Source organism: Lepidochelys kempii, chromosome 1, assembly GCF_965140285.1.
Source record: "Lepidochelys kempii isolate rLepKem1 chromosome 1, rLepKem1.hap1, whole genome shotgun sequence".
Classification (NCBI taxonomy): Eukaryota; Metazoa; Chordata; order Testudines; family Cheloniidae; genus Lepidochelys; species Lepidochelys kempii.
In genome coordinates, this window is record NC_136380.1 from 184,769,712 (window position 1) to 184,793,779 (window position 24,068).

Below are 24,068 nucleotides of genomic sequence, written 5' to 3' on the forward strand. Positions count from 1 at the left end.
TATGATTCTTTCTGTATTCACAATAAATGTAGCATTTTGCCTTTTCCCCTTTAATAAGATCCTGCTGGTTTTTATTTTATTGGTAGAACAGCATTGGTTATTACAACACATTTGTAATGACAGAAGCACCTATCTATTTCTTAATTAACTTTAGTAGTGATAGCATGCTCACTTTTGTTTAGTATGACAAAGTAAGGACTACGGGGTTAGGAATTAAACATTTTTCTCTAGTATGTTGGTTAGGATTTCAGGTATGAGTACTCGTGCTGTCAAAAGTTACTATCAGAAACAGATGAAAGTGAAAAAATATCTTTTAGTTCTCATGCCAAATGTTTTGTCTGGCTTGTCAAAATATAAGGGTGACTCAATCTAACATTTGAAGACTTCTGTGTATACTCCTGGGTGGAATGGAATGGAATTGCAAATGGCTCTTTGCAATGTATCCAGGGATATTGTAACATCCTTAGGAGCTCAGTGTTTCTAATGTTGCGTGAACTTAGTTTTGTCTGAGCACAGAACTCAGAGCCTTGTGGTTGAGCTCCGCTTGGTGGAATACAAGGAAGGAAAGTTCCTTATATCTTTCCTCCCTGTTCTCCTATTTGGGCAGATAGTCAGTAGCCTGCCGCTGAATCTGACTTAATGTTTGTACAGAACAGAGATGGGCTAAAACTGCAAAATTCAGATTTGTTGTGTGTAGGTCTAGAGTTTTGGTTTGGGCCCATCTCTAAGAATATGCTTTGATGTACAGGGTGCAGACTCGACAGTGAAACTAGATGACCTTCCTACCCATTTATAGCTCTCATTTGAAGGCCAATGAAATCAGTCAGCACACCTTCCCCACATTGGGGCAGCATGAATCATAGAATCATAGAATATCAGGGTTGGAAGGGACCTCATAGATTCATAGATTCATAGATTCATAGATATTTAGGTCAGAAGGGACCATTATGATCATCTAGTCTGACCTCCTGCACAATGCAGGCCACAGAACTTCACCCACCACTCCTAAAAAAGACCTCACACCTATATCTGTGCTATTGAAGTCCTCAAATTGTAGTTTGAAGACCTCAAGGAGCAGAGAATCCTCCAGCAAGTGACCCATGCCCCATGCTACAGAGGAAGGCGAAAAACCTCCAGGGCCTTCCAATCTGCCCTGGAGGAAAATTCCTTCCCGACCCCAAATATGGCGATCAGCTAAACCCTGAGCATATGGGCAAGATTCATCAGCCAGATACTACAGAAAATTCTTTCCCGGGTAACTTGGATCTTACCCCATCTAAAAACCCATCACAGGCCATTGGGCCTATTTACCATGAATATTTAATTACCAAAACCATGTTATCCCATCATACCATCTCCTCCATAAACTTATCGAGTTTAATCTTAAAGCAAGATAGATCTTTTGCCCCCACCACTTCCCTCGGAAGGCTATTCCAAAACTTCACTCCTCTGATGGTTAGAAACCTTCGTCTAATTTCTAATCTAAATTTCCTAGTGGCCAGTTTATATCCATTTGTTCTTGTGTCCACATTGGTACTGAGTTTAAATAATTCCTCTCCCTCTCTGGTATTTATCCCTCTGATATATTTATAGAGAGCAATCATATCTCCCCTCAACCTTCTTTTAGTTAGGCTAAACAAGCCAAGCTCCCTGAGTCTCCTTTCATAAGACAAGTTTTCCATTCCTCGGATCATCCTAGTAGCCCTTCTCTGTACCTGTTCCAGTTTGAATTCATCCTTCTTAAACATGGGAGACCAGAACTGCACACAGTATTCCAGGTGAGGTCTCACCAGTGCCTTATATAACGGTACTAAAACCTCCTTATCCCTACTGGAAATACCTCTCCTGATGCATCCCAAGACGACATTAGCTTTTTTCACAGCCATATCACATTGGCAGCTCATAGTCAACCTATGATCAACCAATACTCCAAGGTCCTTTTCCTCCTCCGTTACTTCTAGTTGATGCGTCCCTAGCTTATAACTAAAATTCTTGTTATTAATCCCTAAATGCATGACCTTACACTTCTCACTATTAAATTTCATCCTATTCCTATTACTCCAGTTTACAAGGTCATCCAGATCCTCCTGTAGGGTATCCCTGTCCTTCTCTAAATTAGCAATACCTCCCAGCTTTGTATCATCTGCAAACTTTATTAGCACACTCCCACTTTTTGTGCCCAGGTCAGTAATAAAAAGATTAAATAAGATTGGTCCCAAAACTGATCCTTGAGGAACTCCACTGGTAACCTCCCTCCAACTTGACAGTTCACCTTTCAGTAGGACCCGTTGTAGTCTCCCCTTTAACCAATTCCCTATCCACCTTTCAATTTTCCTATTGATGCCCATCTTATCCAATTTAACTAATAATTCCCCATGTGGCACAGTATCAAACGCCTTACTAAAATCTAAATAAATTAGATCCACTGCGTTTCCTTTATCTAAAAAATCTGTTACTCTCTCAAAGAAGGAAATCAAGTTGGTTTGGCACGATCTACCTTTTGTAAAACCATGTTGTATTTTGTCCCATTTACCATTGACTTCAATGTCCTTAACTACCTTCTCCTTCAAAATTTTTTCCAAGACCTTGCATACTACAGATGTCAAACTAACAGGCCTATAATTACTTGGATCACTTTTTTTCCCTTTCTTAAAAATAGGAACTATGTTAGCAATTCTCCAATCATATGGTACAACCCCTGAATTTACAGATTCATTAAAAATTCTTGCTAATGGGCTTGCAATTTCTTGTGCCAATTCTTTTAATATTCTTGGATGAAGATTATCTGGGCCCCCCGATTTAGCCCCATTAAGCTCATGAGGTCATCTAGTCCAACCCCCAGCTCAAAGCAGGACCAATCCCCAATTAAATCATCCCAGCCAGGGCTTTGTCAAGCCTGACCTTAAAAACTTCTAAGGAAGGAGATTCTACCACCTCCCTAGGTAACGCATTCCAGTGTTTCACCACCCTCCTAGTGAAAAAGTTTTTCCTAATAACCAACCTAAACCTCCCCCACTGCAACTTGAGACCATTACTCCATGCCCTGTCCTCTTCCACCACTGAGAATAGTCTAGAACCATCCTCTCTGGAACCACCTCTCAGGTAGTTGAAAGCAGCTATCAAATCCCCCCTCATTCTTCTCTTCTGCAGACTAAACAATCCCAGTTCCCTCAGTCTCTCCTCATAAGTCATGTGTTCCAGACATCTAATCATTTTTGTTGCCCTTCGCTGGACTCTCTCCAATTTATCCACATTCCTCTTGAAGTGTGGGGCCCAAAACTGGACACAGTACTCCAGATGAGGCCTCACCAATGTCGAATAGAGGGGGACGATCACGTCCCTCGATCTGCTCGCTATGCCCCTACTTATACATCCCAAAATGCCATTGGCCTTCTTGGCAACAAGGGCACACTGCTGACTCATATCCAGCTTCTCGTCCACTGTCACCCCTAGGTCCTTGTCCGCAGAACTGCTGCCTAGCCATTCGGTCCCTAGTCTGTAGCTGTGCATTGGGTTCTTCCGTCCTAAGTGCAGGACCCTGCACTTATCCTTATTGAACCTCATCAGATTTCTTTTGGCCCAATCCTCCAATTTGTCTAGGTCCCTCTGTATCCTATCCCTGCCCTCCAGCGTATCTACCACTCCTCCCAGTTTAGTATCATACGCAAATTTGCTGAGAGTGCAATCCACACCATCCTCCAGATCATTGATGAAGATATTGAACAAAACCGGCCCCAGGACCGACCCCTGGGGCACTCCACTTGACGCCGGCTGCCAACTAGACATGGAGCCATTGATCACTACCCGTTGAGCCCGACAATCTAGCCAACTTTCTACCCACCTTATAGTGCATTCATCCAGTCCATACTTCTTTACCTTGCTGACAAGAATACTGTGGGAGACCGTGTCAAAAGCTTTGCTGAAGTCAAGAAACAACACATCCACTGCTTTCCCTTCATCCACAGAACCAGTAATCTCACCATAGAAGGTGATTAGATTAGTCAGGCATGACCTTCCCTTGGTGAATCCATGCTGACTGTTCCTGATCACTTTCCTCTCATGTAAGTGCTTCAGGATTGATTCTTTGAGGACCTTCTCCATGATTTTTCCGGGGACTGAGGTGAGGCTGACTGGCCTGTAGTTCCCAGGATCCTCCTTCTTCCCTTTTTTAAAGATTGGCACTACATTAGCCTTTTTCCAGTCATCCGGGACTTCCCCCGTTTGCTACGAGTTTTCAAAGATAATGGCCAATGACTCTGCAATCACAGCCGCCAATCCCTTTAGCACTCTTGGATGCAACTCGTCCTGCCCCATGGACTTGTGCACATCCAGCTTTTCTAAATAGTCCCTAACCACCTCTTTTTCCACAGAGGGCTGGCCATCTATTCCCCATGTTGTGATGCCCAGCGCAGCAGTCTGGGAGCTGACCTTGTTCGTGAAGACAGAGGCAAAAAAAGCATTGAGTACATTAGCTTTTTCCACATCCTCTGTCACTAGGTTGCCTCCCTCATTCAGTAAGGGGCCCACACATTCCTTGGCTTTCTTCTTGTTGCCAACATACCTAAAGAAACCCTTCTTGTTACTCTTGACATCTCTCGCTAGCTGCAGCTCCAGGTGCGATTTGGCCCTCCTGATTTCATTCCTACATGCCCGAGCAATATTTTTATACTCTTCCCTGGTCATATGTCCAAACTTCCACTTCTTGTAAGCTTCTTTTTTATATTTAAGATCCGCTAAGATTTCACCGTTAAGCCAAGCTGGTCGCCTGCCATATTTACTATTCTTTCGACACATCGGGATGGTTTGTCCCTGTAACCTCAACAGGGATTCCTTGAAATACAGCCAGCTCTCCTGGACTCCTTTCCCCTTCATGTTAGTCCCCCAGGGGATCCTACTCATCCGTTCCCTGAGGGAGTCGAAGTCTGCTGTCCTGAAATCCAGGGTCCGTATCCTGCTGCTTACCTTTTTTCCCTGTGTCAGGATCCTGAACTCAACCAACTCATGGTCACTGCCTCCCAGATTCCCATCCTCTTTTGCTTCCCCCACTAATTCTTCCCGGTTTGTGAGCAGCCGGTAAAGAAAAGCTCCCCCCCTCCCCAGTTGGCTCCTCTAGCACTTGCACCAGGAAATTGTCCCCTACGCTTTCCAAAAACTTCCTGGATTGTCTATGCACCGCTGTATTGCTCTCCCAGCAGATATCAGGAAAATTAAAGTCACCCATGAGAACCAGGGCGTGCGATCTAGTAGCTTCTGCGAGCTGCCGGAAGAAAGCCTCATCCACCTCATCCCCCTGGTCTGGTGGTCTATAGCAGTCTCCCACCACTACATCACTTTTGTTGCTCACACTTCTAAACTTAATCCAGAGACACTCAGGTTTTTCTGCAGTTTCGTACCGGAGCTCTGAGCAGTCATACTGCTCCCTTACATACAGTGCTACTCCCCCACCTTTTCTGCCCTGCCTGTCCTTCCTGAACAGTTTATAACCATCCATGACAGTACTCCAGTCATGTGAGTTATCCCACCAAGTCTCTGTTATCCCAATCACGTCATAGTTCCTTGACATCACCAGGACCTCCAGTTCTCCCTGCTTGTTTCCAAGGCTTTGTGCATTCATATATAAGCACTTGAGATAACCTGCTGATCGCCCCTCCCCTCACAGAGATTCCTGCCTGTGCTTCCTCCCGGTATCCCGCTTTCCCACTTACCTCAGGGCTTTGGTCTCCTTCCCCCGGTGAACCTAGTTTAAAGCCCTCCTCACTAGGTTAGCCAGCCTGCTCGCAAAGATGCTCTTCCCTCTCTTCGTAAGGTGGAGCCCATTTCTGTCCAGCACTCCTCCTTCATGGAAGACCATCCCATGGTCAAAGAATCCAAAGCCTTCTCTCCGACACCACCTGTGTAGCCATTCGTTGACTTCCACGACTCGACGGTCCCTACCCAGGCCTTTTCCTTCCACGGGGAGGATGGACAAGAACACCACTTGCGCCTCAAACTCCTTTATCCTTCTTCCCAGAGCCACGTAGTCCGCAGTGATCTGTTCAAGGTCATTCTTGGCAGTATCATTGGTGCCCACGTGGAGAAGCAGGAAGGGGTAGCAATCCGAGGGCTTGATGAGTCTCGGCAGTCTCTCCATCACATCGCGAATCTTAGCCCCCGGCAAGCAGCAGACTTCTCGGTTTTCCCGGTGAGGGCGGCAGATAGATGACTCAGTCCCCCGGAGGAGAGAGTCCTCGACCACCACCACCCGCCTCCTTCTCTTGGGAGTGGTGGTCGTGGAACCCCCCATCTCAGGACAGTGCATCTCATGCCTTCCAACCAGCAGAGTCTCCTTCTGCTTTCTCCCCCCAGACATATCATCTGGTCCACTCTCCGCAATGGTAGCTGTGGAGAGAACATGAAAGTGGTTAGTTACCTGTGTCCGCGTTGCTGGAACCCGGACATTCCCCCTTCTTCTGGAGGTCACATGTTGCCAAGCTTCTTCACTGGCCTCTTGGCTCCGCCGTGCAACCTGCTCTAAATCTTTAGAGCTTTGTGCCCGTAGAAGCATATCCTGACTTTTGTCCAGAAAATCCTCCGTTTCTCGTATGCAACCAGGGTCATTATCTGTTGCTCCAGACCTTCAATCTTCTCTTCCAATATGGAGACTAACTTGCACTTTGTACAGACAAAGTCGCTTCTGTCCTGTGGAAGAAAGACAAACATGGCACATCCAATGCAGGTCACAACAGCTGAACGCCCCCTTCCATATCACCTTCCTACTATGAGCTTCCTCAGAGAAGTTGGCAAGATGTAAGCCTCACTGGGCTCACTCCAGGCGAACTCCCAGGCAAACTCCTGCTGTGTGCTCCTCTGCTTTTTCCCCGCTGCTCAGCTGGTTCACGAAGCTCTGGCTATTTTTAAACAGCCAGGCTTCCCTGAAACAAACAAACAGACAGCCCCAGTGCCCACCCCCTGCAGGCTACCAGCCAATCAGGCACTTGCTCAGGCTCTCCCAGCAAACACACACTCGGATACTTACTCAGCAAAAAGAAAAGGAGTACTTGTGGCACCTTAGAGACTAACCAATTTATTTGAGCATGAGCTTTCGTGAGCTACAGCTCACTTCATCGGATGCATGCCGATGTCTGCTGCAGTTTCCACGGCATGCATCCGATGAAGTGAGCTGTAGCTCACGAAAGCTCATGCTCAAATAAATTGGTTAGTCTCTAAGGTGCCACAAGTACTCCTTTTCTTTTTGCGAATACAGACTAACACGGCTGTTACTCTGAAACCTGTCATTACTCAGCAAACACGCACTTGGATACTCACCAATCCCAGGCAAACTCCTGCTGTGTGCTGCTCAGCTGGTTCCCCGCTGCTCAGCTGGTTCGCGAAGCTCTACCTATGAATCTTCATAGGTCTACCCATAGCTTCCCAACTGTTTTGCTTTCCCAGCCAGGAAGGAGCAAGTTAGATTGCATGGAATGGCAGGATCCAATCCCCAAGGCACATCAATAACAACAACAAAAAAGTCTGAGTGAAGCCTCCCTAGAGATGGATGCTGTAAATCATATAGTCCTTTTTATAGCATCAGTTCAGTAACTACAACAAGAACAAAGATTAGTTTTTAATAACTTGGTTTTGAACTAGGCCAGCACCTTGAGCAATTGAGTGGTGTCTGACAGACACAAATATCTTCCAACAGAGACAGAGTCCCTTTTTAACAATGCAAATATTAACTAAATTATAAATCATTTCATAGTCTTTTTCCAGAGAAATCCCAAGTCAGAGTCCTTGTCACTAGTATCCTATAGCCCAACACCTATGATGCCAAAACAACCCCTCAAAAATAAGCTTTCCCTTTTTGTGTGTGAGCTTTCCCTATCATTTTTCTGTCAACATAATTGCTTGGAGGCCAGATTGCATATCAGATAGTCCCCATGGATAAATATAGACAAGGGATGCTACTGCTCTAGGAACGAAAGTCATGGGAATTTCTCACAAGAGCTCTTTCCCTCTGCTTTGGGTTCCTTTTAATAGTTTCCATATGGTGTATGCCTCTGGATCTTACATGCAGGTGCTGGGATGTGTAAGCATGAAGATGGAGGGTGGAAGGAAACTTAACCCCAAACATTGTTCAAAATCCAGGGCAATCACAACCCCTGGTCGTGGGGAAAGTGCAGAGACTGCTCCCTCTACGTGAGCTAAGAAAGAACCTTGTCTTTTAATGGAAGTGTTGCCCAGCAACAACAGCAGAGTAACTGTAGAAATGGTAAATCTTGTGCTATTAGTACTCTCTGCCATTAGTATGGAAGTACCATCACACCAATAAGATGTAAGGGACCAGGGCACAGGCTGTCTGTTCTAGCGATAACAGTTGGACTGAGGTCTGGCCACTTGGCAGGAGTTGGATGAATCACAAGGCCAGGTCCCATAAACATAATTCAGAGTCACAGACTGGAGATTAGAGGCAGTGCCAGGCTAGAATTGAGAGGCAGGAATCAGGATCAAAATCTGGCTGGAGTCAGAGATTAGGTAAGTCTGACATTGCAGCAGACCAAGGTCTTTATGGTTGCCCAGACAACTTCCTGGGGCAACCCTTGAGATTAAGTAGGGACACTTGGCCAATCAGAGTGCCTCAGGATACTGTCACTCCGGGTCTCTTGGGCTGTACTTCCTGCAGCACCTAGTCTCCACAGTGCTCCCAGGCTGTACCTATGCATAGCTTCCCAGTAGCACTGTGGGAACCTCATCCTCCCAACCACCTGGCTCTGCAAACCTGGTTCTGGTCCCTGGGTCCTTATGTAAGATTCTTCCTTCCAAACCTGGCCAGCTCATTTCCTTCCAACATAAATGTGAGCTCCTGGCTTTACCTCTTTATTTAAAGCTATGGAGAGGATGGACTTCTAACTACAGCTGTGCAAATAATGGATTTTTTGGTACATTGGCATTTTCACTAAATCAAAAAATTCATTTCAGGTTGGACAAAAAATGAAAATTTTCAGCAAATCGAAAAGTTGGAAAAATTGTCATTTTGGGTCAAATGAAACCTTTTGTTTCAATGAAACTGAAATGTTTTGTTTTGATTCTGACCATTTTAAAATATTTTGATTTTTTAAAAAAAATTTTTTTTTAAATCATTGCGAAATTATTGAAACAAAATGTTTTGATTTTGATACAGTTTGATACAAATTTGATACAATTTTGAAACAATTTGATAAAATCCACACACATTCATGAAACATTTCTGTGTTGGTGAAACCTGGAAAAAATGTGGCCCCAAAATTTCACCCAGCTCTACTTCTAGCCTGTTCTATTGAGCATAGGAATACTTGCTACAGTGTTTTACTGTGACTTTCAGCTTCCTGTAAAACCCAGATGAAAAGCCTCTATTTTCCATACTCAGTTGAGGATTCCAATGACTTTCCCAACTTCTCTGACTTACCTGTATTTAACACCTCCCCATGACCCCTTTTGTGTATCTTCATGGGTGCACGTTTCTGTTGCCTGCCATATTTACAAATTTGAAAAGACATTTAAAAGAGAGCCATTTTAAAAATGTCATTGTGATGGTTTGTTCTCCGAACAAAATCTGTCATGTTTCTACTTTTCATAAAATATGGTATCATAAAAAACCTGGAAATTTAGTGCTGTTGCTTGTCTGGAATAGGGACAAAAGATCTAGAGGTGCTATATTTCCCCAGCCAGCACATGTTTCTGTAATGTTTCTAGTGGGTAATGCTTTGTTAGGGGGATGATGTATGTCTTTTGTGGAGGCTACAGTACACTGTCATTTTTGCAGTTTGTCCACAGAATTTTTACCAACCATATTATTTTTCTGAGATGAGAAAAGCTACACTTCCCATTCTGACAGGGTAGGATACACAGACATAAATCACGCTGCCGTTCTATAGCTCCAATGAATCTCATGAAATGAGAGGATAGCAAACTGTAATTAATTTGTAGTGAAATCCCTATAGAAAAACATACTTCCCTTAAGGTATAATATGTTTTTAATGAGAAGTATAGCTCTAGATACAATGTATTCCACCCTAGCTGCTTTGGTATGCAGCATATTAAATCAAACACTTGCAATAATAAAATTTGAAATCTGAGATGCCATATTTCTTTTGGATGAGGAACTAATTGTACCATATCACTGACATGCTCAAGAAATGTTACTTAAAGATCAAGCTTCAACATCAGTAACCATTTTCTAAAGATGCATACTTTCAGCTCTGAAAAGGTGACTTTGTTTATGTACTGTCAGCTACATTATGTATTGAATTCGCAAACCAAAAATGATGTTAAGGTAGCATTTGTAAATATGTTGATATTTTAAATTCCAGTTGCTGCATTTAACCAATTCCAGATTTAAACAATGAGACCAAAATTGCTTGATAGATAGAAGTACTCTTAAAAAAAGCCATCTAATTATAAGATGTAAGAGGTGTTGTCATATTCAGATATGCCAAACTACTATTCTTTACTACCTGTGGCCTTTATGTTATAAAAAAGAATTCCATCATGAATTTCAGCAGTTGCTGCCTAAGTATACTGTTTAATTTAATTGTCTCTGTAGGGGTTTTGAGCATTTATGAACATTGCAGTGCTACCTGGTGTGTGTGTGTGGAGCAACTCTGGAAATGTTCTCTTGGAGGAATAGGTCAAACTTGGCACTTACCACCTGGGAGCAACACATGCAAATGGATATTTAACTGTGATGATTCTTACTTCTATACAAAGGGTTAAACAGAGTGTCAGTTGGGAAGGGATTTTCCACCATGGCATAATGAAAGGAATCTGACATGGGTTTTCATCTTTTCCTGTAGCATGGAACTTGATTCATTCTCACCTAACCTTTCTGGAACATGAACTATATACAGATTCTTCACTCTTGTTTTTTGTAAGGGAATGCTTGAATGACAGCCCTCACTCATCAGTTCTTGAATTGACTGACCAGGCTGCCATTTTATTACTAAAGTAAACTCTAGGGAAGAATGTCTTGGAAGCTGTAAAATGGGAGTGATTGGTCACTTCTGGCTTGGTTATTTGGTTCCTTTCCCCTCCTCCCCCCAAATTATACATGCTGAGGAAATCTAGCTGGACTCCAATGCAATAAGATAGCATAGAGGTCGTCTGTGGGGCAGAAATATGGCATAAAGCCATTCATCTATCTTAGGTATTCATACAGTCCCCTTTATCTGGCCTCACGATCTTTAATGTACTTATTCTTATAACACCCTGTGAGATAGGGCAGTGCTATTAGCTCCATTTTACAGATGAGAAAGTGAGGCATGGAGAGACTAGGGCTCAGACCATCCAAAGTTCTTTGATGTTGCTTTGCTCAGCATTGCCACATGTGGCACATGCATCTTTCCTTTGGAGAGGCTATGGAGCACTGGAAGTGGGGGGGTCACTGGTGCCTGGACTGTGGTGCTGCCCATGCAGGGTAAACTCGCTCTCGAGTCCAAACTGGAGTCCTTAAAGGGGCCTTAATTGCATGTAAGTGTAATTTATTGCCAGAGCACTGTAAACAGGCCACAGTATACATGAGAGTTAGGCCCAAAATTTTTAAGAGTGTGCAACAAGCAGCAGTGCTGGCCAGATAGGGCCAGATTCTTTCACCCTTTCTCTCGGTGAGTAGTTCCTTACTCACAGAGTAATTCCAATAAAGCCAGTGGGACAACTCACGTTCTAATCATGACTAACTGTGGTAGAATCAGGCCCCATAATTTGAATAAAATATACATGCTTAGTGCATGATAGTTTATATTTTAAGTTATTAATGAATATGGTGATCTGAAGAAAGAAAATGTATAAATAATTAATATTAAATAAACACTGGTTTAGCAAACTGGAACAGAGGAATTGTTTTGAAGTTGCAGCCACAGCAATTTGTTCCCTGGGTTTATCAATATTTAAAAGCTTATAGAATATATTTTTGATTTTTTTAAACCACATCTTAATCTTCCATTTATATAGCACCTTTCATTCAGAAGGGTATCAAAGTGCTTTACAAACTTATATAAAAACTGCAGGCACGGATCATTTCACCATCCATTAAATGACAGTCATGGCTGTGGTGAGCTTTAGAAACTGTTTAAAAGCACACAGCATCACTAAACAGTATAGGAAGGGAATTAAAAATGCTGTATCCATTCGGGACTGCAGAGAAGACTTAATTTCAGCATGAGTTAGGTGCCTAGGTACTTTTGAAAATCCCAGTAGGTACTTATCTGCTTGTTTACGCACCTAAATACTGTACATTTAAAAATCTGGACCTAAGTAGATAGAAAGTAATTTCCCAAGTGAGCAGTCAGGCCATGCACCAACATTAACATCCATTTTCTAAAGAATTCTGGGATTTTTTAGACAGAACATTAGTTTTACCCGTCAGTTGAAAAACACCACTAGTGCAGTCAGTATCCCTGAGCTCCTGTGCTGGGTTATTGGTTCAGTGACCGAATGAGCTGCATCGCCCTGTGGGGAAGTGGGCCATGGAGCTCCTGCCTCCCAAGGGCCAGCTTTGGCTTAACCTGAGCTCCCCATGTAGCCACATTGCTGGGCTGCCCTGCCTCCCCTGGCTGCAGCATGGGCCTTTCCCCTTCCCCTCCCAGGACCTCCCAGGGTGTGAGCAAGGTGAAAGGACAGGACTGAGTCCTGAGGGGCGGGAGGGGCAGTAAGAAGCCCATGCAGACTGAGAGGGGGCAATAAGGAGCCCAGATGGGAAGTGAGAAGCCCTGTGGTAGAGTGCAAGGCCAGGGCAGGGCAGGGCAGCGGAGCGAGGGTGGGGTCTTGAAGGGAAGAGGGGAAGTGGGGCTTGGTCTCAGGGGAAGAGTTCAAGCAGGACCAGTCCAGGCACCAGTGACTTGCATGCAGTTAAGGCCCCTTTAAGGACTCCAGTTTGGACTGGAGAGTGAGTCTACCCTGCACTGACCTGCAGCAGTAGCTCCTATCCTATGGGGTTGGGCCCAGCTTCCTGCTCCTGGCATTGCAACCTGGCACATGGGTGGGGTCTCAGCAGTGCTTAGGTTTGGCCCATCCACCCCCTCTGTCATGATTGAGGCCACAGTGCAAAATTTGAGTGACTGGCTCTGGGACTCAACACACACCAGGCTGCAACAGCGAGGGCAGGGAGCTGGGCCCAGCCCCGCAGGACAGGAGTTGCTACTGAGGAGTGGGCTTGCTCTCCAACCTCTTCCTTTCCACCCTTGGTCCTTCCCTGAGTACCGGACCAGTGGCCCACTTAGAACCTTCCTATGACCCAGTGCTGGTGGGTTGTGACCCACAATTTGGGAAATGCTGCTTTATTAAAATCCTGAACACAAAGAAAAGTCATGGACAAACAAAAAAATAACAGGTTTCAGAGTAGCAGCCGTGTTAGTCTGTGTCCGCAAAAAGAACAGGAGTACTTGTGGCACCTTAGAGACTAATAAATTTATTTGAGTGTAAGCTTTTGTGAGCTACAGCCCACTTCATCTGATGCATCTTAATAAAATAAAACAACAGTATATGACATTTTTACTACTGTGACAAACCTGCAGCCCTATTAATAACGTATTGTAACAGAGTAATCTGTGCCCCTTAAGGTAGTAGTGGCCCATGGCCAGCCAACTCTGGTCCAGGGCCCAGCCCCACTAAGAAAAGGCTTACTGGGACATGTCATTCCCTGAGGGATCTGGGAAATCCATCCTGTTGTAGGGAGGGTGTCAGGTGTCAGTTACATGACCAACAACTGGTATTAGAGAGACAAGATGGGTCAGGTCTTTTATTGGACCAACTGCTGTTGGTGAGAGAGGCAAGTTTTTGAGCCACACACAGCTCTTCTTCAGGCCTGGGAAAGTTACTCCCAGCGTGTCACAGCTAAATGCAGGGTGGAACAGATTATTGAGCATAAGTGGTTAGCACATATTCTAAGGGACCATTCAAGGTAGTGGTCTGTTAACATCTCTACGGTCATAGGACAAAAAGAGGGGGTTAGTGGGTTTCAGATTGTTGTAATAAGTCATAAAGTTAGCATCTCTGTTCAATGCATAATGTTTAGTGTCTAGCAAAATTATGAATTTAAGCTCCCAGGCTCGTCTTTTGAAAGCGTTATGCATGACTCCTTTGAGTATGAGGACTAATAGGTCAGTTATAGAGTGACCGCTTTGTGAAAAGTGCTCACACACAGGTGATAGTGTTTTTGTCTTATCATTTTCCTGTGTGAGTTCATTCAAGAGCGTAGTGATTGTTTGGTTTCACTCACATAGCTGTTATTGGGGCATTTAGCGCACAGGATGAGGTAAACCACATGTGATGGGCAGGTGTAGGATCCATGGATCTTGAAAGGTGCGTTGGTGGGAGGTGTTGATCATTGTAGCAGTGGAAGTATGTCTGCAGTTTCTGCATCCGTGTTTCTGCCATTTAACCGTGATGCTTGGAATACCTTTCCCAGACCTGAAGAAGAGCTCTATATGGCTTGATAGCTTGTCTCTATCACCAACAGAAGTTGGTTCAGTAAAATATATTCTCTCACTCACCTTGTCTCTCTAACATCCTGGGACTGACACAGCTACAACTACACTGCATACACCTACTGGTCCATAAGGGTAGCTTATAACAGTTTATCAGTGGGGGGGTAAATGAGGAGACTCTTGAGAGAGCTCAGAATCAGAGGGCACTGCCTGCTGAGGGAGAAGCCCTAGCTTGGAGATCTGCAGACTGCGAAGCACTAGAGGGCTACAAGGAAAAGAAAGCCCTGAAGGAGCTATTGGGGAGGGCTATACAGATTGTGAAGCAGAGAAATGCAATACAAGGATTGCAAGGACTGAAAGAAACTGGCAAGCCTAGAAATGAAAGCCCAGAGACCTGGCTTTCAGTGAAAATGTTAGTTTATATCAGTAAATCATGCCCCCAAAAGGGGAAAACAATTCAAAGCACCAGTTGTGGTGGTTGGTTTCACTGGGGAAAGAGGAGGAAACTGAAGCAATGTGTTGTCCCGGCACTGGACTGGGTAAACTTCTGCTACACTTATATAAAAATACTTAGATTATGTCACAAATCTGCACACTCTATCCTAGTATAATTTATCATAATACCAAGTTTTCAGGTCAGCCCACATAAGCAGAAATTTATGTTCCCCACATGTTTTCAGACCATCCTCTTCATTTTTGAACAGTGCCAACATCACATCATTCTTCCCCCATGCCTTTAGCTTCGGCTCTAGATATGTATGTCCTTTACTTGGTGGTTCCACTTCTGAAGGAGGGCTTCGACTCTGATACTGGGGGTAGGAAGGTCCTGTAAGGAAAACAAGCAAGGAGGATGGGTCTTAGCAGGGCATGGGTTGGTTCTAACTCCAATACAGCATCCTGATGTCATCCTATCTCCCAGTGATGAGTAACCTTTTCTCCTGGCATTGTGCCTTCTTCTAGCCACCTCCACATTAACTGTCCAGTCCTTAAAGTGGTGAATTAGCCAGTGCCCTGAGTTCTTCCTTTTCAGCATTTTTATAGTCCTAACCTCTTTATAACCTGTGGCATTCACTGTTTCTCAAAGCAGCACTATTTATCTTTAAAAGGGGGTGGTGTCATTGTGATTTAAACATTGGCCTCCAACTTCTTGCTGTTTTGACTTAATGGCCACTAAACTGCCTGGTGATTTTTCTTTTAAATTACCTTTATTGCATCCTAGTATAGAAGGCTGCTTAGTGTATTATAGCCACATGGAATCTATTATTTTCTTTAATTCTTTGTTGTCCTTTCATCCTAACTGATTACCGTCTCAGTCAGACTTTATCAGCTCTGTTCTGTGCACTGGACTGTATGACCTAAATTTTATGACCTTGTGTCCAAAATCTAATTCTCTGCTACAAACTCATATTTCTCTGTTGAGCTTTTAAAGACATTTTCTTCATTAACATCACAAAAAGGCATTGGAAACCAAGTGAAACAATATGCAATTTTGCATTGCACACAAATTCTTCACTGCAGTGCATTCAACTAACTTCCCATTAAAATTGCATTTTCTTCCCACCTCCTTATTTTATCTTTAGCAAACATCTAATCTACTGGTGGCACGGGGGTATCTATCTATCTCTCTTTGATTATTTCCATTAGCCACCAAGCTTTAATTTTGGCTACTTTGCTGTGGCCACTAAGTTCATCACATGAAAATTAAATGCTAGCAAAGACTGTAATATGTTAAAAAATAAAACCCAGCTAGCGTATTTCCACAGAAGTAGTATTTTTTTTTAAATTTCAGATTATATTACCATAAAATTAAATAGAAAAAAGCATGAATCCAAATTCCAGTATAATACTAACTTTCAGGTGGTAAATTGTGGTTCTCAGTGAGGAATATCAAACAGTTTCAGCAATGACGACAATGGGAGTATATGAAAAAGAGAATAAATTATGGACAACTGTGAATGACAAGGCTGTAATGCCATCCAGATAAATCAGAACTGTGCGCTTGAATAACAAGATTTTCCCCCCCTGCCTTCATGTATCTCATGAGTTCCACAGGAATTTAGATTGTTTCAATAACTTTAAAATTATACTATGCACTAAGAACTACCTCCAGAAATCCATCTCCAATCTTAAGCAAACAAAAGTATTATGATGTTGCTGTAAATACAGTTTTATTTGATCTTTCTACTTACTAGGCATAGCAAAACTTTGTTAATCACTTTGGTAATTTGAGTTTCCCTGTGGTTCTTGGAAGTAGAAATAACCATAAGGTTGAACTGTCTCAGACAAAGATGTATCTTTATTAAATAGCTGTAATCCTTTGTAAAGTAGATGTAATGTTAGAAATGTTGAAAGAAGTGGCTATGTGTACAAAGTATGTGAACAATGGTGACTACTCTGGAGTACAGGAAAAAAGAAAGTAAAGATTTTATAGGAAGTCTGTAAAGACTTTTTTCATGATACATTCTGTAAATTAGATTAGATAAAGAACTTGCTAGAGTAACTACATGTTTAGTTCATGTCGGTGAAAATGTTGCACCATTGGTTCCAGTAAATGTTAATGCTGGTTCAGAAAAACAAACATGGAAAGGGGAAAAATGGTATCTTTATGATCTTCTCTTTTTATCTAGGGACACCAAGGACCAGATTTTGCCTGATCTCTGTATGCAAGCTGGGGAGATGGTCACAGAGAAATTTCTCCTTCCACATTCTCTACTTCTTGTAGCATCCTTCTCAGGAGCTAGCTACAGCTGAACCCTCTGCCTTCATCCATACACAGATACTGCTCTATTCCTTCCCCTAGGAAAACAAACTGCAAATAAGGCGGGGGGAGCATGGCCTTATCTTTCTCTGCCCACCTGAACTCTACAGGAGAGTTGGATGGGTTCAGGAAGAGGAATACATAGCAGGTGAACATTCCTCCACTTAGGAAGGAACAATCAGTTGCACACATACAAAATGGGAAATGACTGCCTAGGAAGGAGTACTGCGGAAAGGGATCTGGGGGTCATAGTGGATCACAAGCTAAATATGAGCTAACAGTGTAATGCTGTTACAAAAAAAAGTGAACATAATTCTGAAATGTATTAACAGAAGTGTTGTATGCATGACACTAGAAGTAATTTTTCTGCTCTATTCCACATTGATTAGGCCTCAACTGGAGTATTATGTCCAGTTCTGGGCACCACATTTCAGGAAAGATGTGGACAAATTGGAGAAAGTCCAGAGAAGAGCAACAAAGATGATTTAATGACTAGAAAACATGACCTATGAGGTAAGATTGAAAAAATTGAGTTTGTTTAGTCTGGAGAAGAGAAGACTGAGAGAGGACATGATAACAGATTTCAAGAACATAAAAGGTTGTTACAAGGAGGAGGGAGAAAAATTGTTCTTCTTAACGTCCGAGGGTAGGACAAGAAGCAATGGGCTTAAACTGCAGCAAGGGCGGTTTAGGTTGAACATTAGGAAAAGCTTCCTAACTGTCAGAGTGGTCAAAGTGTCTTCCCAGAGATATGAAGCTGAAAACAGAGACTACCTTTACCTACTGATAGTGGTGGGGGCAGATACTTTGTTCTGGAAAAAGGACTATTGAGGAGATAACCAAACAAGGACAGAGAGTCAGAGGCAGGAGGGGAAATTTGATGGCAGCAAAAAAGCAGAATGAAGTAATGCCACCCAAAGAGCCTACGGGGAATATGAAGGACTTTTATCATTATAAATGTAACTCTTCTGCCCATCAGAGTTGGCAGCAACAAGGGCCAGGTTCAGTATCTAGGGGTTCCATTCCAATAACACAATGCAAAACCGGCTCAAGCCCCCACCCAGTGACCTGGGACAAACATATACCACCCCAGCTGGGCGCCTCCAAGAGGCAATACTTCCCCTCTCGCAAGCACAGAGTCTGAGTGTAGCAAAAAAGCCTTTTAATAACAGAGAGAAACAATGTTGCATTATGTTGGGGAAACACCACCAACAGGATTCATAACACAACCCGTGAGCAAAAACCCACCCCAAGCAAATTGGGGCGTGTCCTTTCCCTTGGGTTCTTGAGTCCAGCAACCCAAAATCACCCAAAGTCCCAAAAGTCCAATGGCCCAAAAGTCTCTGTCCCTGGTCAGGGCACCCCCAGAGTTTGAAAGTTTATCTGTAGAGTTTTACCTCCCAACCTGGGTGGAAATGGGGGGCGGGGAAAGGGGAAGAGGTAAGGGGCACCTTACATGATCAGAAGCTGATTGCCCCACAGCTCCATAGGGCTCCGCTCCGCTCCACCAGCCAGTCCACAAACTGCTCTGCGTCCCACAAGCAGCTCCCACCATCCCCTGAACTACTCCACCAGCTGGTCCACAAACTGCTCCACTTGGCTCGGCATCCCACAATCAGCTCCTGCCACCCCATGAACTGCTCCACCAGCCGGTCCACAAGCCACTCCAGCTGTCCCACAAACTGCTCCACAATATATCTTCAGGCTCCCCCACTACTTAACACAACACTCAGTGATTTCAGCTCTTAGTCAGTTTTTAGCTCTTTTGTGATTTCAGCTTGTATTAGGGGAGCCTCAGTGCTGGTGCACCATTAGCCCAAAGTGAATTCAGCTCAGCAGCCTGTAACTAGACTCCTAATAGAATCAACATTAGCTCTGTTATGTCACAGTGGAGAAAGGAGGAAGATGTAATTAGCATGTAAGGCCCTCACCAGGGGGCCCATGCCACCAAGTATAAATACCTGTCCCCAGCCTCTCTCAATTCACAGAGTTTTGGAACCCATGTCCCTTGCCTAGCGAGTGCTGCTTAGTTGATGGTGAATCCCTCCATCACAACAAAAGGCCCAGTACAGTTCCAAGCACAGTTCCCATAATCAGGGTAATAACAATTTATTCTTCCTGCCCCAATAACAGCGACACTGGGGATCCCACAGCAGCCAAAGTGACCATTTGGGCAGCTATGGGCTCATGCTAGGCGGGGTGGGTGTGCCTATGCAAATGAGATCAGCCCCTGAAGTTCTTTTCCACAACTTGCCACACCTCACCACCAGATGTCAGGGTGGAGCTCATCCTGACTCTGCTTACATAAATTAGTAAGGAGTAGGAAAGAAAAGTCATTTAATAAGTGGTGAGCTATGTCTCCAGCCATTGACTCACTATGTTTAATAGGGTGAGTCATTTTGCCTCTCTGCCTCTATTGCCTCGTCTGTAAATTGAGAATGATAATACTTTACCCACCTATTTGGCAGGGGTTTTATGGGGATTAGTTAGTTAATATCTAAATGGTACAAGTGCAATATAAATGCTATGGAGGGGTGCTCTTCCTGGGGCATTGCTGCTCTGTACTACCACCTATGCAGGGCTGTGTCTAAATGACACAATCTACCCTATAAAACTAGTAAGCCGCCTCCCTTCCAACAAAAGTATTTACCCAGCTGTCCTCTTTGAGGAGGTCATCACCTTCTCTTATGATATATCAATTTAACATAAAAAGTCACTCACAATTATAATCATTGCCATTGGATAAACAATTCTGGGTTTCTGTTTTCCCTCCCATTACCAGTATTTCTCCAAACATTCCTTCAAAGGTAGGAATCACTCTTCATGTGATTATGTCCTTTTGGAACAAGTGTTTTGGGATGCTAATTAAACTTCTTTCTAATGCTTACCGTCCCTGATCACAAGTATTAATTTACCAGAAAGCCCACTGACTGCTTTGTCTCCAAGTTTAAACTCATAGCTGTTAGCCTTCTTTCTTTACATTAATTCTGTTCTGTGTCAGGCATGAATTATTGATAGACTAAAGGCAATCACTACAATGGGTACATTTTCTAAACTGAAAAGCAAAATACCCTTGAGCCTTGAACATAACTCCCTTTGACATCACGATGTGGTCCTTAGTGTTAAGCGTCCCAGGTGATTTTCTGTACAGTCATTGGAAGACTTTTTATGTAATTCCTAGCTAATTTCCTACAGTACATGAATGCCAGCATATTTTAAGTGCTGTATCTGCAGATAGAAAGCTGCAAAATGTTTTTCAGGTAATCATGAAATCTAAAGTGGTTAGCTTACCATGACCGAGTAATGCATTCTGCACAGATCTGAGTGCTTTAGTATACTTAACATTGTGATTTTTCTCTGATCTCAGGTATCACATTTAAAAATGTCCTAATCTTGTAGTTTTATAGCTCATCTTGAATGTTTATCAACAGAAGCTTTCATGGAGCGCACACACATACGCTTTAGAAGTACCATATATTTATTCTTATTCCTTTCTTGTAGTAATCAGATTCTCTCTCTGGAGGTATTTTTCCTCAACCACCAAGAAATTTACCTCAGCTTAGAATATTTTGTCTTATAATAGCCATATTCTTGTTAGATTGTTTTAATTTTACAGCCTACTTATGGTAATTAGTAAAGCTACCTGTATTCTGGTAGCCACAAACAAAAAGGGATTTTGGTTCTAGGCCTGTCAGGCTGTTATATCCACAGAACTGATCTACCCATTTGGAGGTTCATAAGAAGCTGCACTCCCTTTGGGGAGCTCCAGGATTGGTTGTGCCTCCGGGACAGAAAATCTGGGAACTCTCAAGCATGCAGGAAATCATAGAATCATAGAACTGGAAGGGATCTTGGGAGGTCATCTAGTCCAGTGCCCTGCACTCAAGGCAGGACTAAGTATTATCTAGACGATCCCTGACAAGTGTTTGTCCAACATGCTCTAAAAAAACCCCAATGATGAATATGCCACAATGTCCCTAGGCAATTTCTTACTCATTGTGTTTTTCCTTCTTGAGAGTGATAGTCTGCCATGCTTTTAATATTTGCAGTGTTGTTGTAGCCGTGTTTGCCCCAGGATATTAGAGAGATAAGGTGGGTGAGCCTTTAATATTATCTTTTAGGCTCCTCCAACCTTCTCTCACGGGGGGGATTTTAATAATTTATGATGGATTTGGAGTTACTCTATGCATTGTTTACAAGCTGTTTATTTCAACTATTTGCTAAAATAATAAAGATGCCTATCCAAGGCTCTAGGCACCCCAGCATAATTAATTATACAATAAATGCAATTCCATTGACTCTCAGCAGCATTGAAATCATCTGTCCCACAGGAATTCAGCCAGCTTCATCAACTAGGAAATATAGGAAATGATGGTCATCAAAGTCGCATGGTTTTGTTTCTCCTCCTTGACTGAACAACTGAAACTTTTAAAATGTGAGAATAATGAATAGCAAATCACAATTGCTGTGTTCGCACATGAATAACCTTGTTTGCATGTGAAAGTATGTCTTCATCTGAAGAAAAACAGCTCTTCAAACGAAACGGGATATGGACATCAAGAAACTAACTAATCATGTAGAACTCAAATGTTGGCAAACACCATTTCTGCCGTATTCAGCCAGTTTTATTCCAGATACTCCTCAATGTTTTTGTCACCTCTCCCCATTCTGGTCCCTGGGGGTATGTCTACACAACAAAAAAAACACCACAACTGGCCCATGCTAGCCAACACAGGCCCAGGCTGCTTCATTGCTGTGTAGACTTCTGGGCTTGAGCTGGAGTCCAACTTCTAGGACCCTGTGAGATGGGAGGGTCCCAGAGATATGGCTCCAGCCTGAGCCCAGAAGTCATACAGCAATGAAATAGTCCTGCAGCCCAAGCCCTGCGAGTCTGTCAGCTGGCATGGGCCAGCTGCAGGTTTTTCTTTGCTGCATAGACATGTACTGGGAAGCTACATATAATCTTGTTCTCTTTGTCTGACTATTGTCTCTAGCTCTATTAAGTTTCTAAGTGTGTCCCATTTCATTGCTTGCTGCATTGTCATTGTTTGGGCTTCCATATACTTATTCTTGGTCTCCTCCTTCTCTTCATAAAGAGCAGAATATCTGTTGTGAGTAACTATATTAAAAGGGTCTGTTGACATTCGCCTTTTCTCTTACCAATCTTCTTACTTGTCACAATCTTCCATCTCTTTTATTCCTTCCATATGTTTCCCATTCATTCTCTCATCCTGTGATATGTGTCTGATGGTGCCTTTGTCCATGTGCCATCTGATTTTTGTTTTCCCTGTTACCTCTGAATGATTTCAACTTCTGTTTCAGCTCCTCTATTTTCTTTCAGTAAATAAAACTGCTTCCACACCTATGCAAATCTTGCACCTCATACATTCCTTAACAGAATCCTCACAATAAGAAATGTTATCTAACCTAATCTACGTTTTAAAAAAAAACAAACAGTGCCTGTTACTTAAATTGCTTCATCATATGTATTTCTTCTGGCAGTCACATAAGCTTCCACGTTTAGCAAAGCACTTATGCACGATCTTAATTTTAAAGTTAAGCACATGCTTAATTTCTTTGCTGAATCATGGCCTTCAACAGGATCTCCCCTTTCAAAACCCTCTTGGCAAGGGAACTATAGAAATGTCTACAGATAATTGCAGTTATATAATATGCCCCCATCACATCAGTTTTAAGAGGATTATTTTAGTGCTTAGACAAGTTAACTCATGGCTAAGTACCATCAGGTTTAATACTCTGCATCTCTTTATTGCCAGGAAGTGCAGTTGTGGATGGCTCAGTCTTAGTTGCTTCACAGGAGAGGTTCTTGGAATAGTTTAAGGCTTCTTTTGTACCTCTGAAGTATGGGGACCCATTTGTTTAAATCCCAAAGGCCAGAAGGTAAACCGCGTGATACAACATAGTTTATTTTTGTGAAGCAATTTCCAGTCAGATTAAAGGCAGCCTTGTTTCTATATCTGTTTGGAGAAATCCTGAAAGAAGACTTTTCCTCACCTTGTAGCATGGATATTAGGTCTTTCTGGCTATTATCAGGAGAGTTTTGTGGTTCCTAAAGTTGTGCAGCATCTTCCTGGATCATGTCCCCCTTTCCTTCAGTGGGGTTTATAGTGTACTGTGTCCTGAGACTGAGCACATCTGGGAGCTATGTAGCAAAGAATTAACAGCCAAATCTTCAGAAGTGATAACTAATTGTGTGTTTGAGTATCTAACTTGAGATACCTAGGCTCTGATTTCCAGAGGTGTTGTGGATCTGCAGATCCCATTGAAAAGTTGACTGTCAATGGGGTGTGATCTCATCAACAGTGAAAATCAGACCCATATATCATGTTGGGCGCCTAAACCCTGAGGCACACAAAATTAGCAAATACTGCTGAAGTTTGAGAACTAATGGGGCTTCCTGTTCAACCTACAGGCTGGGATCTTCAAAAGTGCTCAGCACTAGCCAAATTCTACTCTCATTGAAGTCAGTGGGAGTTTCCTGTTCAACGAGAGCAGAATTAGGCCAATCCAGACCACCTTTGAAAATCCTCCTCCCCGCAGTGTATTTACTGTTTTGACAGCTCCAGACTTTCTGTATCCTCGGTTATGTTCTCAGACAGCAGCTGCGTGTTTTGCCTTATAAATGGGTTAACTTCAGCTGGGATGCTCTGCTGTGTCAGTTTACTTGTTAAAAATATCAGCTTGTGTTAATAGCTTATCTAATGATTGCTGGCATGAGTTTTGCCATGTCTGAGTGATTTCTTGATTGTCAAATCACCTCTTCTAGCGTACCTTGCTCCTTCATCTCTGTCTCTCTTGCATTGTTTTCTTCTGTCTGTTTTTATGGAGGATGTTTTGTTGACTGTACATATATT

General features: G+C 43.0%; 1 pseudogene; it reads right to left on the minus strand.

Moving 5' to 3' along the window:
- Window positions 1-22,457, minus strand: part of LOC140906007 (cyclin-dependent kinase 2-interacting protein pseudogene) — a 29,243-nt pseudogene extending 6,786 nt beyond the window's left edge.
- Window positions 22,458-24,068: the final 1,611 nt, after the last annotated feature.